The 11,753-nt window shown below is 50.0% G+C and overlaps 1 protein-coding gene across 1 annotated transcript in view; it reads left to right on the top strand.

The window, feature by feature from the left end:
- The first annotated feature begins 11,231 nt into the window (after nt 1-11,231).
- Nucleotides 11,232-11,753, top strand: part of KAT6B (lysine acetyltransferase 6B) — a 185,858-nt gene continuing 185,336 nt past the window's right edge. Inside the window, exon 1 of the mRNA XM_080823740.1 lies at nt 11,232-11,620. The gene's annotated coding sequence lies outside the window, so the exon portion shown is untranslated. The remainder of the gene's footprint in view (nt 11,621-11,753) is intronic.

Genomic DNA, 11,753 nt, shown 5'->3' with positions numbered 1-11,753 from the left:
GTATTTTTAAAAATACATAAAACTTTCTCGAAAATGTAACCTGTTGATTCTTATCTAGTCTCAGCTGAGACAACGGTCATCAGCCCAGGCAACCAGATGGGGTGTTCTGGCTCTCCGTCCTTGCCTTAAAGCTAGGAGGGCTGGGACAAACCACTCTGGGAGAAATTGGACACATTCAGATTAACGCAGGTGCCATCAAGGACTTGGCTGTGGTGCTTAAATAAAATCAACACTAGAGTGTGCCATCTATGTATCGCTTTCTGCTAGAGCAACAGATGATGATGATGGTCCAGGGCCATCATCACTGGAATGGCCCTTTCCTTATGTTTGTTGATGTGGGTCTGGTGATGGCCTCAGGACTCGCTGGTGGAGTGACCGGAGGCAGGCGCACATTTCCAGCGCCTAGTAGAGCTCGCCCAGGAGCAAGCCTGCCACTTTCCCAGAACCTTCTTGCCTGATAGCCCCAGCCGCTGGGCTGGGCGAGGGCTCCCGGACTGCAGAGGGCGCAGAGGTCACGCCAGGCCCAGACCCAGAACCGGGCCCTGGCTCACTCCTTCCGACTGGAAGGGTGTATGTGCCCTGCCCGACCAAGCAGGGGAGGTGGTGGTCCCGAGGCGCGGGGTTCCGGGAGGCAGGCCCGCGGGGAAGGGAGGTCAAGTAACCAGAAGTGGGGAGGGCGAGCAGGAGGTTTCTGTCAAAGCTTCTCCCTGCGAGTTTTGTGCGCCTGACAGCGGCCCTTCAGCAAGGTGAATTCTTTCGGAAAGGGTCTCATTCACACGCTGCCAAGACATCCGCGACCTATTCTTGAATTCACACAAAAATTAAAAGCAAAACAACAGCCCGGCTAATTTAGCAAGTTCGAGATGCAGCTGGTGCTCCTTTGCACGGAGAGAAGGCCCGGCCTTCCGGCCCCCGCCCCCGCCCCGGGGAGGTCTCGCTGGAGTTATTTTGTATCCTGCAGCTCCAGGCCCGATTGTGACAGCTGAGTGACTTAGCTGGCACCGTGGGATGCGGAATGACAAAGGCGCAGAGCATCGCCCGGTGGCGGGGGCTGGCGGGGGAGGGCACGGCGGGCACCGGCCTGGCGCTGAGAAGGGCCTGCTCCCGGGGGTGCCTGGGGGACGCGGTAGTGTCTTCGCCCCTTCGTCTCTCCCCCTGTGAAAGGATTCTGCGAGGAATGAAGTGAGAGGCTTTTGCAAGCCCAGAAGTGGTTGTTACAGTGTCCTTACAGCCTGGAAGTGGTTGGGCCTCAGGCTTCTTCAAGGCCTGGCCTCGGTGGGTTCTTTCCCTCCGTGGCTGCCCCAGCACCTTCTCTCCTTGACGGGCCGGGCCCCCTTCCTACCGCCCCAGACACCGCGGGGCCCTCCCTGGCCGCCCTCCTTGGTTCGTTTGGATCATGGGTGAGGCCAGTCTCCTGTCTGGCAGGGGCCTCGGGTCTGCGGGTCTGCGTGTCGGGGTGAGGGCGTCGGTTCTCGGCGTTGCTCCGGGTTGGCCGGCTCAGGGTCGCGCGGGCAGAGTCTAATGTGGAGCCGGGTGGGAATGCTGACCTCCTGGCAGCTGCGCGACACCTCTGGGCCACAGTTTCCTTGTCTGTAAAATGGGAGATAAGAGCGGCGTTTGAAAAGAAATGTTGGGATGATCAAACGAGCCAATTCGGGGAAATGACTTAGCACTCCAAGTCCTGCGAAAGTGCTATTAGTAATTAATAATGTAGTTAGAGGGAGCACCTAAAGCCATGTTCTGCAAACGGGCTCTCTCAGTCCGCTTCAACTTCCCGAGTTCCCACACTGTTCTATTGAGAGGTTTTGTGTGGAGCCAAAGAATTACACAACCCAAGGACCAGCGGGTATCCCCCTACTCCTTTAATTAGCAGGAGTAGAACCTGCCTCTCCCAGCCACATTGCAGATCAGCTCTTGTGTCTTTTGTCTTTTCTTGGAGCTCCAAGACTAGGCTGAGGAGATGCAAGGAGGCTACTGAATAGACTGAGACAGACTGGGGCAGAATTTCTCTCTCAGAAGCAGCAGCTGTCATCCCAAAGAATGTCCATTTTTCAGAAGCTCAATTTATACAGTGGTGAGAAAGTTAATTATTGGGAAACCAACATGGTCACACGGAAGAGCTAAGGTTGTCCTGACTTGTTTTTCTCCCCAGTTGGGCCCAAACAGTAGCTTCTCTCCTGAGAATGACACTCCCGCTTCGGGCTTTCCCAGCTTTTATTCACATGGAGAAGCACATCCACTTTTTAATTGTTTCCCTCTCATCAGTAGTTTTGCTGAAATCCTATGGGGGAAGTTCCAGTGTAGTTTGATAGAGCTGACGTATCCACCACAACCATGGCCAGTGGGCAGTCAAGTGCGGTGCTTGGAGAAAAGGATGATTTGTGGGAAGGAAAATGCTTTTACCTCAGTGACACGGTCCCCGAGATTTAAGAAACGTATTTGTAAAGTATTATATTTTAGGGAATATATTAATTTAGGTTATATAGCACTGTTGCCTACTGTAGTAGACAAACTTCAGCATCTCTTTGGACTCTCACAAACACGTTTATTTCTCCTATTCCATGTCAAAGCAAGTGTTGGGTTGTGTGTAGGAGAAGGTTAGGAAGAATCTGCTCTCGGGGCACCTGGGTGGCTCAGTGTGTTAAAGCCCTGCCTTCGTCTCAGGTCATGATCCCAGGATCTTGGGATTGAGCCCTGCATCGGGCTCTCTGCTCAGTAGGGAGCCTGCTCCCCCCTCTCTCTCTGCCTGCCTCTCTGACTACTTGTGATCTCTCTCTCTTGCTGTCAAATAAATAAAATCTTAAAAAAAAAAAAAAAAAAGAATCTGCTCCCTTCAGTCACTTAAAGGTCCAGGCTAATAGTGGCTCTACCTGCTTGTGCTCCTCATCCGGGATACATGGCTCTGAGATGCTTTGGAAGGGAAAGAGAGGAATGGAGAAGGACCACCCTGGTTCCTTAACTCTCTTCACCTGGAAGTAATGCATGCTGCTTCTGCTCATTATTCATTGGCTGAAACTAGTCACGTGGTTCTATCTAACCTAATTGAAAGGACGGCTATGAAACGTGGGGGAGCTCAGGGAATATTTGGTGAACATTAATCTCTGCCAGAGATTGAGATACTACAAACTACAGATAAACTGAACTTGGAGTTGTTATTTCAGGTCATCTGTTATGATTCAGGAAACAATATCAGGGGCCATTATAGACTGTTTACTGAAGGTTATCACTCAGTGTGTGGCATTACAATCGAAAGAAAACAGAAGATCTTAGTCTCCGCTAATAGATATATGTCAGGTCACATCAGCAACTGAAGAGCCACATGGAGCAGATTAATTGGCCACAAACTCTAGAGGGGGACAGTCAGAACCTTTGCAGGAATGGAGAGGAGCTCGGTAAAGTATGGAACTCTTTATCTTAGTCAGATGGGACTGGTTCCACACACACACACACACACACACACAGAGTAACAACCCCCCCCCCCAAATGTGGTATATAATAAATAAAACAAACCGATTGGTCAAATGCTAAAATGTTAAATGTTTTAAGATACTCATCAGCAAACATACATAGAAAGTGGTTTTAGATTAGGTAACAGGAAGTACTGCTTTATAGTGGTTAGGAAATGTATCTATCCAGACTTCATATATTTCATGAATGCTTATGATGTGTAAAACATTACATAAGAAATGATTAAGCTTATGAGGTTTACAGTCTAATTTATGAATTTTGGAACATAGGCTTAGAGTATAGACAACAGATTAGAACATAGGCTTAGAACACAGACAACAGATTCCTTACCTCTGTTTTAATTGTACTCAGTGTCATTTATTATTACCAATTTCAAGGCAAGTTGGAGAATATAAACCAATCACAGTTCAGCTCTGAAGGAATTCTGGCAAGGTTGTTATGATCAAGCTCAACCATGTTCTCCCACAAGCAGTTCGTTGCTAATACCAGGAAAGGCATCAGGCTGGTAAAATGGCTCAACAGGCTGATGCCCTTGGTCTTTGGGATGTTAAAACGTTTGCGAACTTGAATGATAGGAAGTTGACTGCATTGAAAATCTAATGGCTTATGTCAGGCTGTCTGTAATGCCACTGAAAAATTGGTATTTTTCCAGACACGGAATAATAACCCTCTGATAGGCTCAATGTTCTAGTAAATTCTTGTAAGTTACTTTTTACTACTCTGGTTTCCTTAGCTGAAAATTTTATCTCAACCTCCACTAACAATACAAATCTTGACTGAGGTAAAAAGTTAGGAGAAAATGTCCCCAGATACTATCTTTCAGTGTAAGGACCTAGAATTAATGTTTCTCCTTACTTTCCTTCTTTTTCTTTGTTATCCATATTTTCTATGACAAATAATGTGTAAAAACTTTACAATTAAAAGTGCAGTAGGAAAAAAAGTTATTTGGAAGTTTCATTTTTGTTAATTCTTCAGGTCCTTTACATACAAGAATAATGACCTTTTAGGAATCACAGGGTAAATTACTGATAAATTAATAAGGGCAGAGACTTGTACTTTACTATTCAAAGTAAAGGATGTGGGGGCCTTGGCTAAGTCCATTTTACATGTATGATGTAAAATAACCCCCTTGATTTAATCTCTTCATTAATGTCACAAATACTTACTGAGCATCTATGATGAATCAGGCACTGTGTTAAACTCTGAGGATATACTCCGCCCCCCCACCCCCCCACGGGGCATGCTGTCCCAGAAAACACAAGTTTTAAGACAATGCTACTCAATGATTTGCCAAGAACACACATTAGTTGGTGGCAGAGATGGGAAAAATCTGGGATCCTACTGTTAACTTGGTGTTCTCTTCCATATTCTCTTGCCACTGGCCCTCTGAGCTGTATATTTTCTCAATGTTGAAGATAGAAAAAGGGAAAACCACCTTTGATGAGTTGAGCACATTGCATAGGGCATATTGGAGGAAATTGTTAGTGGTTAGATTCAAACGACCTATAGTTTCTTAATCTCTGGGAAAGGATAGCTTAGTGATTTCTAAATGTACTCAGGTCAGTTAGCCAGACTTGAGATAAGGTTTCACTGTCTGCACTGAAACGGGGGCAAAAAAAAAAAAAGAGGAAGAAAGAAATCATATATGCTGATGTAAAGTTTCCCACTTTCGTTTCATGGAGGTGGGGGGCTATCCTTTATTCAGAAGGTATGTTTTTCTTATTACTTTGGGAGGTAAAACACCCTTTCTTCTGTGAGATGATGCAGAGAGTAGATGGCAATCAGTTCTTTCTAAAAATGCCTTTATTATCAAAATGAAAAGTTGGCAACTCTGTTAGTTTTTCCCAGATTTCAAGATCCAAACAACTGGGAATCATTAAATTAACTATTAGGGTAGTTCACATTTTCTTAGGTATAGCTTGGTGCTAAAAACAATCTTTATTAAGACTCTTAGGATTAGTAAGAGGCCACTACACCTTTTGAGTCTCAGCAAAAATGAAAAGATCCCTGAGAACTCTGCCCTCTCCCAAAATTAGCAACATTTAGCTAATTTTGAGCTCTTTTACCATCCTCCTTTCCTTTTTTTTTTTTTTTTTTTTTAATTTATTTATTTGACAGAGATCACAAGTAGTCAGAGGCAGGCAGAGAGAGAGAGAGGAGGAAGCAGGCTCCCTGCCAAGCACAGAGTCTGATGTGGGACTCGATCCCAGGACCCTGGGATCATGACCTGAGCTGAAGGCAGAGGCTTTAACCCACTGAGCCACCCAGGCGCCCCACCATCCTCCTTTCTTCTTCAGTTTCTCAATGTTGAGGCATCCTGGTTTATATAAATCAGTGTTTTTTTATTCTGACAGCACAGGGTGCTTAACAAACAAACAAACAAAACCTGAGGGGCACCTGGCTGGCTCTACTCAGTAGAGCTTGGACTCTGGATCTCCCAGTCATGAGTTCGAGCCACATTGGGTGTGGAATCTACGGAAAACAACAACAAACCAAAAGAAAACCCCCCAAAACAAAAAAACAACCCTGATGAATGGGCCACACCCCCAGGTATTTTTATTTAAGTGGCTTCAGGTGCAACTTGGGCACTAGGCTGGTTGAAAAATTCCTCAGGTGATTCTAACGTGTAGCCAGGTGTGTATGCATTGTGTTTCTTTATTAAATAGCTTCTATGTGTCAGGTACTAGGGCAGTTACATAGATGATCAAGCTGGTTTGTGCAGGAGAAAGGCTGCTGAGGAAAACAGAAGGGCGAAATGTGACAAGAGAGTATGGTAAGCACTTGCATTTATTCCGTAATTCACCAGATAATAACAGTGCCCTTAACAAGTGCCAGGGCTGGAGTAAAGGTATGCTCCAAGTTCTCTGGGCTACCTGAAAAGACCAGGAAAACTTCGTAGAAGAGGCAGCAGTCAAGCAGCATTTGGAGGACTCTTCCCTCCTATAAGGTCTTGGTCAGATAAGGTAGGGAGGCAAGGCTGCAGAGTGAACTGTGTGCTGTGGGTACAGGAGTGTGTTGGGCTGGGAGAAGCTAGAGATGAGTAATTGGTTGTGTGCAGATGTACAGAGCCTTAGAGGTAGATTAACGAAGGAGTGTAGGCTTGACCCAGAATGCATTTTATTTTATTTTATTTATTTTTAAAAAGTATTTTTTTTATAGATTTTATTTATTTATTTGACAGAGATCACAAGTAGGCAGAGAGGCAGGCAGAGAGAGAGAGGAAGGGAAGCAGGCTCCCTGCCGAGCAGAGAGCCCAACGTGGGGCTCCATCCCAGGACCCTGGGATCATGACCTGAGCCGAAGGCAGAGGCTTTAACCCACTGAGCCACCCAGGCGCCCCGACCCAGAATGCATTTTAAAGACATTAAAGGCTTTTAAGTGGGAACGCACAAATGGGATGTAGGTACAGAATACTGGTATTTAGGATAACAGAGGCTGTTCGTACAAAGCTATAGATTACATTTGCTAGCCTATTAAAAATTGATGATTTGACCTATCAAAGACCCCTCTGCCCTTGACTGACATAACTAGACATTGTGCTCTAAGGGGACACAGCTTCTGGTCAATGAAGAGGGTTCCATGTGGCGGTGGGAAGTGGGGTGCAGACCAATGCTTTTTAAGTCACTAACTGAAATAAGTAGTTTCATCATGCACTGAGGTCTGGACATACCAGTTCGGGTTCCAGGCTTGCTGCCTCCTTACCTAATTTTCCTTCAGAAGGACCTCTTAGTACGCCTGTCTGACTTGCCTCAGAGCAAGTAAACAAACCCAACAGATCAAACCCTCCAGGCTCCCTTCAGCTTCTGAGCTCCTCTCTGCATTCTTTTTTATCCTTACTTAGGACTCAGGGGCAAATAGGTCAGACCACGGAATCATCCCAGTACTAAGGACGTCCTTGGCCTGGTTAAGACATTCACAGAATAAACATTCCTCCCCAGCTGAGGAAGAAGAGGATTCAGCCTAGCCAGTGGTTCTTAAATTCAGTGATCACAAGCTTCAAGTCAAGTCATGGCCTAAAAATGTAGAGTTTGGAGCCCTGCTTGACACCTACTGAATTCAGAATCTCTGGGGTAGGCCAAGGAAACTGTGTTTGAAGCACTCATTCCCAGGTCATTCTGATGCCAGCGATCTGTGTACCTCACTGAGCAGTATGAATGTGGTTTTCTGTAATTCTGGCCAGTAATTCTGCCAGGTGGCCACTGGCAGCTGTTTTGGGGGAGGGGGGACTGGTTAAAAGAGCCCCTAGATTCATAATAACACAGCTAGCTTGCAAATTTTGCAGGATGCTTGGCTTTCAGTTCAAGTTATTTCTGGGTTAACTTCTTAATTGAGCTGTTTAGCTCAGCAGAGGACTTGAGATACCACAGATAAGAGAAAGGTTTAGGAGTAAGCATTAAGTATCTCTGGCTGTGTCTCTGCTACCCTTTCCAGTTCCACTTATCTGAAGAGCCAGGATTTCTCAAAGGACAAGTAACCTTAGAGGGAAGTATCAAGGGGAAAGCAACACATTCCCTTTCCTTGCTGTGCCTGTTAGAGAACTACCTTTGTTAAGACTATCCAAAAACACATCAAGATGTTGGACACAGATATTTCTTTCTTCTGTGTTAGCCAGCTCCTGGGATTACAGGAGCACAAGTTTAGGCAAATAAGGACCATTTCTCTCTAAAGGTGTCTCAAGGTGTCTCCCCGGAAATCCATGTGGCTAACTTGTTAGTGATAGCAAGTGTTAGATGCTCATAAATTTCCCACAGTTCATTGGCTGAAGACATCTTAATTGTAGACTTTTTGGCTTTTAATATCTTTGGTTGCTTCTTTAACATACTTCAGTTTGAGTATACAGATTGGGGGTTTTGAAACTTGTTTTTAATTAAGACATGGTTTATTTTTATTACTTGAGATAAAATGCAGTCTGGGGGACTCAGATCTAAGTTACAAAATAAAGTGCATCTATCTGGGCAGACCATAGGGGAAAAAAAATAACATAAAGGATGATGTGTCTGCCAGGATTCCCAAGTTTACTTAGTAACTTCTTGGGAGAAGGAAAACCCCAGCACCTGCATTATGAAAAGAGCATCTTTGTAAGTGTCTTACATTTTTAAATACCTAAATGAACTAGGCTGAATTATGAACCAGTGGCTTGTAAAAATTCACCTTGAGCGAGCTACTGAAGTTACTAAGTAGTAGATAGAGACTGAGGAAACTCAACCCGCTGTTTGTTTGTTTTATCAGTAATGTAGCTCAAAAGTAGCCAAGCCAGTGGTGGATGGGGGAACTTTCCCTGTGTTTTGTTTCCCTGAGCATAGCCTGCGAATGCCAAGATTTAATCTAAAGAGGTTTGTGTTTTAAAAACTAACAACCAAGTAATAAAACACCTATAAAAGGGGTTTATAATGGAACCGGTGACAGTTTTGAGTGTAGTATTACAACTCTTCTGCTCCCCTCTCTCTTTTTCTATCCTTTCATCCAGCTCTGTGCCCTTTGTCTTAGCTCCTTTCTCACCTTGTTGCCAAGAAGCATGTAAGTAGGGGCAGCTCACACCCCAAAGGAGCAGACATTTTTAGAGTGAAGTGTGTATTGTGCTCTGCATTTGTTGACAGGGTTGTGCTGCCTGTTTTGTTTGTCTGAAATGTTGCTCCTAGTGAAGTATCTACCGAGTTTGCACAGTGGTTTTGAATGGGGAATTGAAGATGCTGCTGGAGTGAGTGTTAGTGGCATGAGGATGTTGGAGTCAACCAGGGCAGGAAGCAGGGGGGCCTCTCCCTGGCACCTTGCCTCACCCTGCGAGGGCCCAAGATCTCCCTGACTTCAGGGACAGACTTCAGTCAACAGGTGGTTTTCCACCCAGGCCACCAAGCCTGGAACTTGGTTCTTTTACAAAGCCATAGTTCTCCCCCTCCCGAAGAAATGGCGCCTCAGAAGGGAAACTTCGAACTCCAACTCTCTAGGAGCCATTTCCCGAGCCTACTTTTCCTATTTTCTGAAGTCTCCCCTGCCAGCATCCCATCCATCCTCGGGAAGAGTGAGGGACGCTCTTTTCAGAGTCTGGATGGCGCTGGGAGGCATGTGGGCAGCGTCAGAGTGGCCTCGCCTGAGCGGCCAGAGGAGCCCCAGCCTCCCTCATGTGGGCCTCAGGAACTCGGGGGGCCCAGGGGAAGCCTGGAAAACTGAACTTCACCATCAGCCTTCCTTCGGGCGCTGGCTAGAGGAGAGGGGGGAAGGGCCCCCCAGCGGTCTTTCCCCCACTCCCCCCGCCCCCAGCACCTCTGCCATCCGGCTGCACCGCTCAAGAAAGCACTCAGAACGCAGCTCTGAGCTCTCCAGCTCATCGCAGGCCGGGAGAAAGCATCTTGAGGGGGGCAGTTTCCCCCCTCCTGCCCGCATCTGACATCCCCACTCCCACCCAAGGATGCTGCCGCCGTGCCCTGTCCGCGGTCGCTGAATGTCACTGCTCCCTCTTCCTCCTGATCAGGGTAGACACAGCTCCCGAGGCATCTCCTACCCCCAAACTGCCGCGATCACCCGAGGGTGTAAGGCCCGGGTGGAGGACGAAGTTTGGGGCCCACAGCGGCGGGAGGGGGGGCGCGTTGGCGAGGACCGCACCTCTCAGTCCCAACCCTGGCGGGCACACTCCCCGCCCCAAACGGCCCAGGCTTCCCCATCCTCCCGCGGACACCGGCATCCCCGCCCTCCCCCGAGGGCGGCGAGCGGAGCCCCCCAGGGCGGAGGCAGGTACCCCCGGGGCGGGGACTGGGGCGGGCGGGGTCCAGGCTGCGCCCCCGGCCGGGCCGGGCGGGCTAGCTGGCGGCGCGGGGGGAGCGGGGCTGGGCGGCGCTGCCTCGGGCTCTGTGCGCTGCAGCCCGGAGCCGAGGAGGAGGAGGCGGAGGAGGAGAAGGAGGCGGCGGCGGTGGGTCCCGGGCGGGGGGAGCGCGGCGCTGCGGACCCGGGCGGCTGGCAAAGGACGAGGCGGAGGCTGAGGAAGGCAGCGGGGAGACCCGGGCTGCAGCAACAAAGGGCAGCAAGCGATTGGCCGGGCTGCAGGCGAGGTTAGCCGGGGACCGGGGTGGCTGGAGGCAGCGGCGAACGGTGCACGTGCTTGCAGACACGGGCGAGTGTGGAGCCGGGGGGTGCACGCCCGGCGGGTAGGGGGCTTACTCCCCTTCGGCATGGGATGGCGAGGAGGCTGCAGCGACATCGTTCTGGCTGCACCCGGCCTGGGGCTTGCAGGGTAGAGGTGTGTGGGGGGTAAGGATGCGAGCCAGGGGGCGGGCGAGTAGTCGCCCGGGACGGGACGGGAGAGGGTGGAGGAGGGGGCGGGATGGAACGCTCCGGGCGGCGCGCCCGTCCGCGCGCTCCACCGCGGGAGCTGGCGACTGAGAACCTCGAATTTTAACTTCGCGTGCCCGCCCGCGCGCGCCCGCCCGCGCCCACCCCTAAATCCTGCGGCCGCCGCCAGCGATCAGCTCTCACACAAACTTTAGCTGCGGGCTAGGGGATTTGGGGTTGAGTGGGGGAGGGGAGAGGGAAAAGGCCCTCTGATTGGCGTTGTATGCAACCAATAAGGCCAAGCGCCTTTCCTGCGAGTAGACCCAATCCATTTCTAGAGGTAGAGGGGGCGGGTAGGTGGAAGTAGAGGTGGCGCGGTGTCTGGGAGAGAGAAAAAGAGCTGGACCAATAGGTGCCCAGAAGAGGCGGGCCCGGCAGTCTGTTGATTGGTACTGGCAGTGGACCCACCCCCAGGGTGGTTCCGGAGGGGGGGGAATGATGGGTCGAGGGGTGTGTCTATGCGGAGGCGAGATGACCGGCAGGAACCTGCCCCAATGGGCTGCAGAGTGGCTAGTGTGTGGGTGACGGACAGACCCGCAGGCCAACGGGTGGCCATAAGTGTCTGTGGTCTCGTCCAATGGAGCAGCGCCTGGGCGGGGCCGCGGCTCGGGTTTAATGAGACTCCATTGGGCTGTAATCAGTGTCATGTCGGATTCATGTCAACGACAACAACAGGGGGACACAAAATGGCGGCGGCTTAGCTCCTACCCCTGGCGGCGGCGGCAGCGGTGGCGGAGGCGACAGCACCTCCTCCAGGCGGCAGCCGCGTCTTCTTTCTCAGGCAGCGGCAGCGCCCCCGGCAGGCGCGGTGGCGGTGGCGCGCGGCCAGGTCTGTCACCCACCCCGCGCATTCCCAGGGGGAGGAGACTGGGCGGGAGGGGGGCGGAAGGTGGGGGGGATCGGGGGCTTGTGACGCCCCTCCCACAGGCCTCTGCGCGAGGGTCACCGCGGGGCCGCTCGGG

Source organism: Martes martes (assembly GCF_963455335.1).
Source record: "Martes martes genome assembly, chromosome: 14".
Taxonomy (NCBI): Eukaryota; Metazoa; Chordata; class Mammalia; order Carnivora; family Mustelidae; genus Martes; species Martes martes.
Note: the sequence above shows the minus strand (reverse complement) of the source record. Positions and strands in the feature narration are given on the sequence as shown.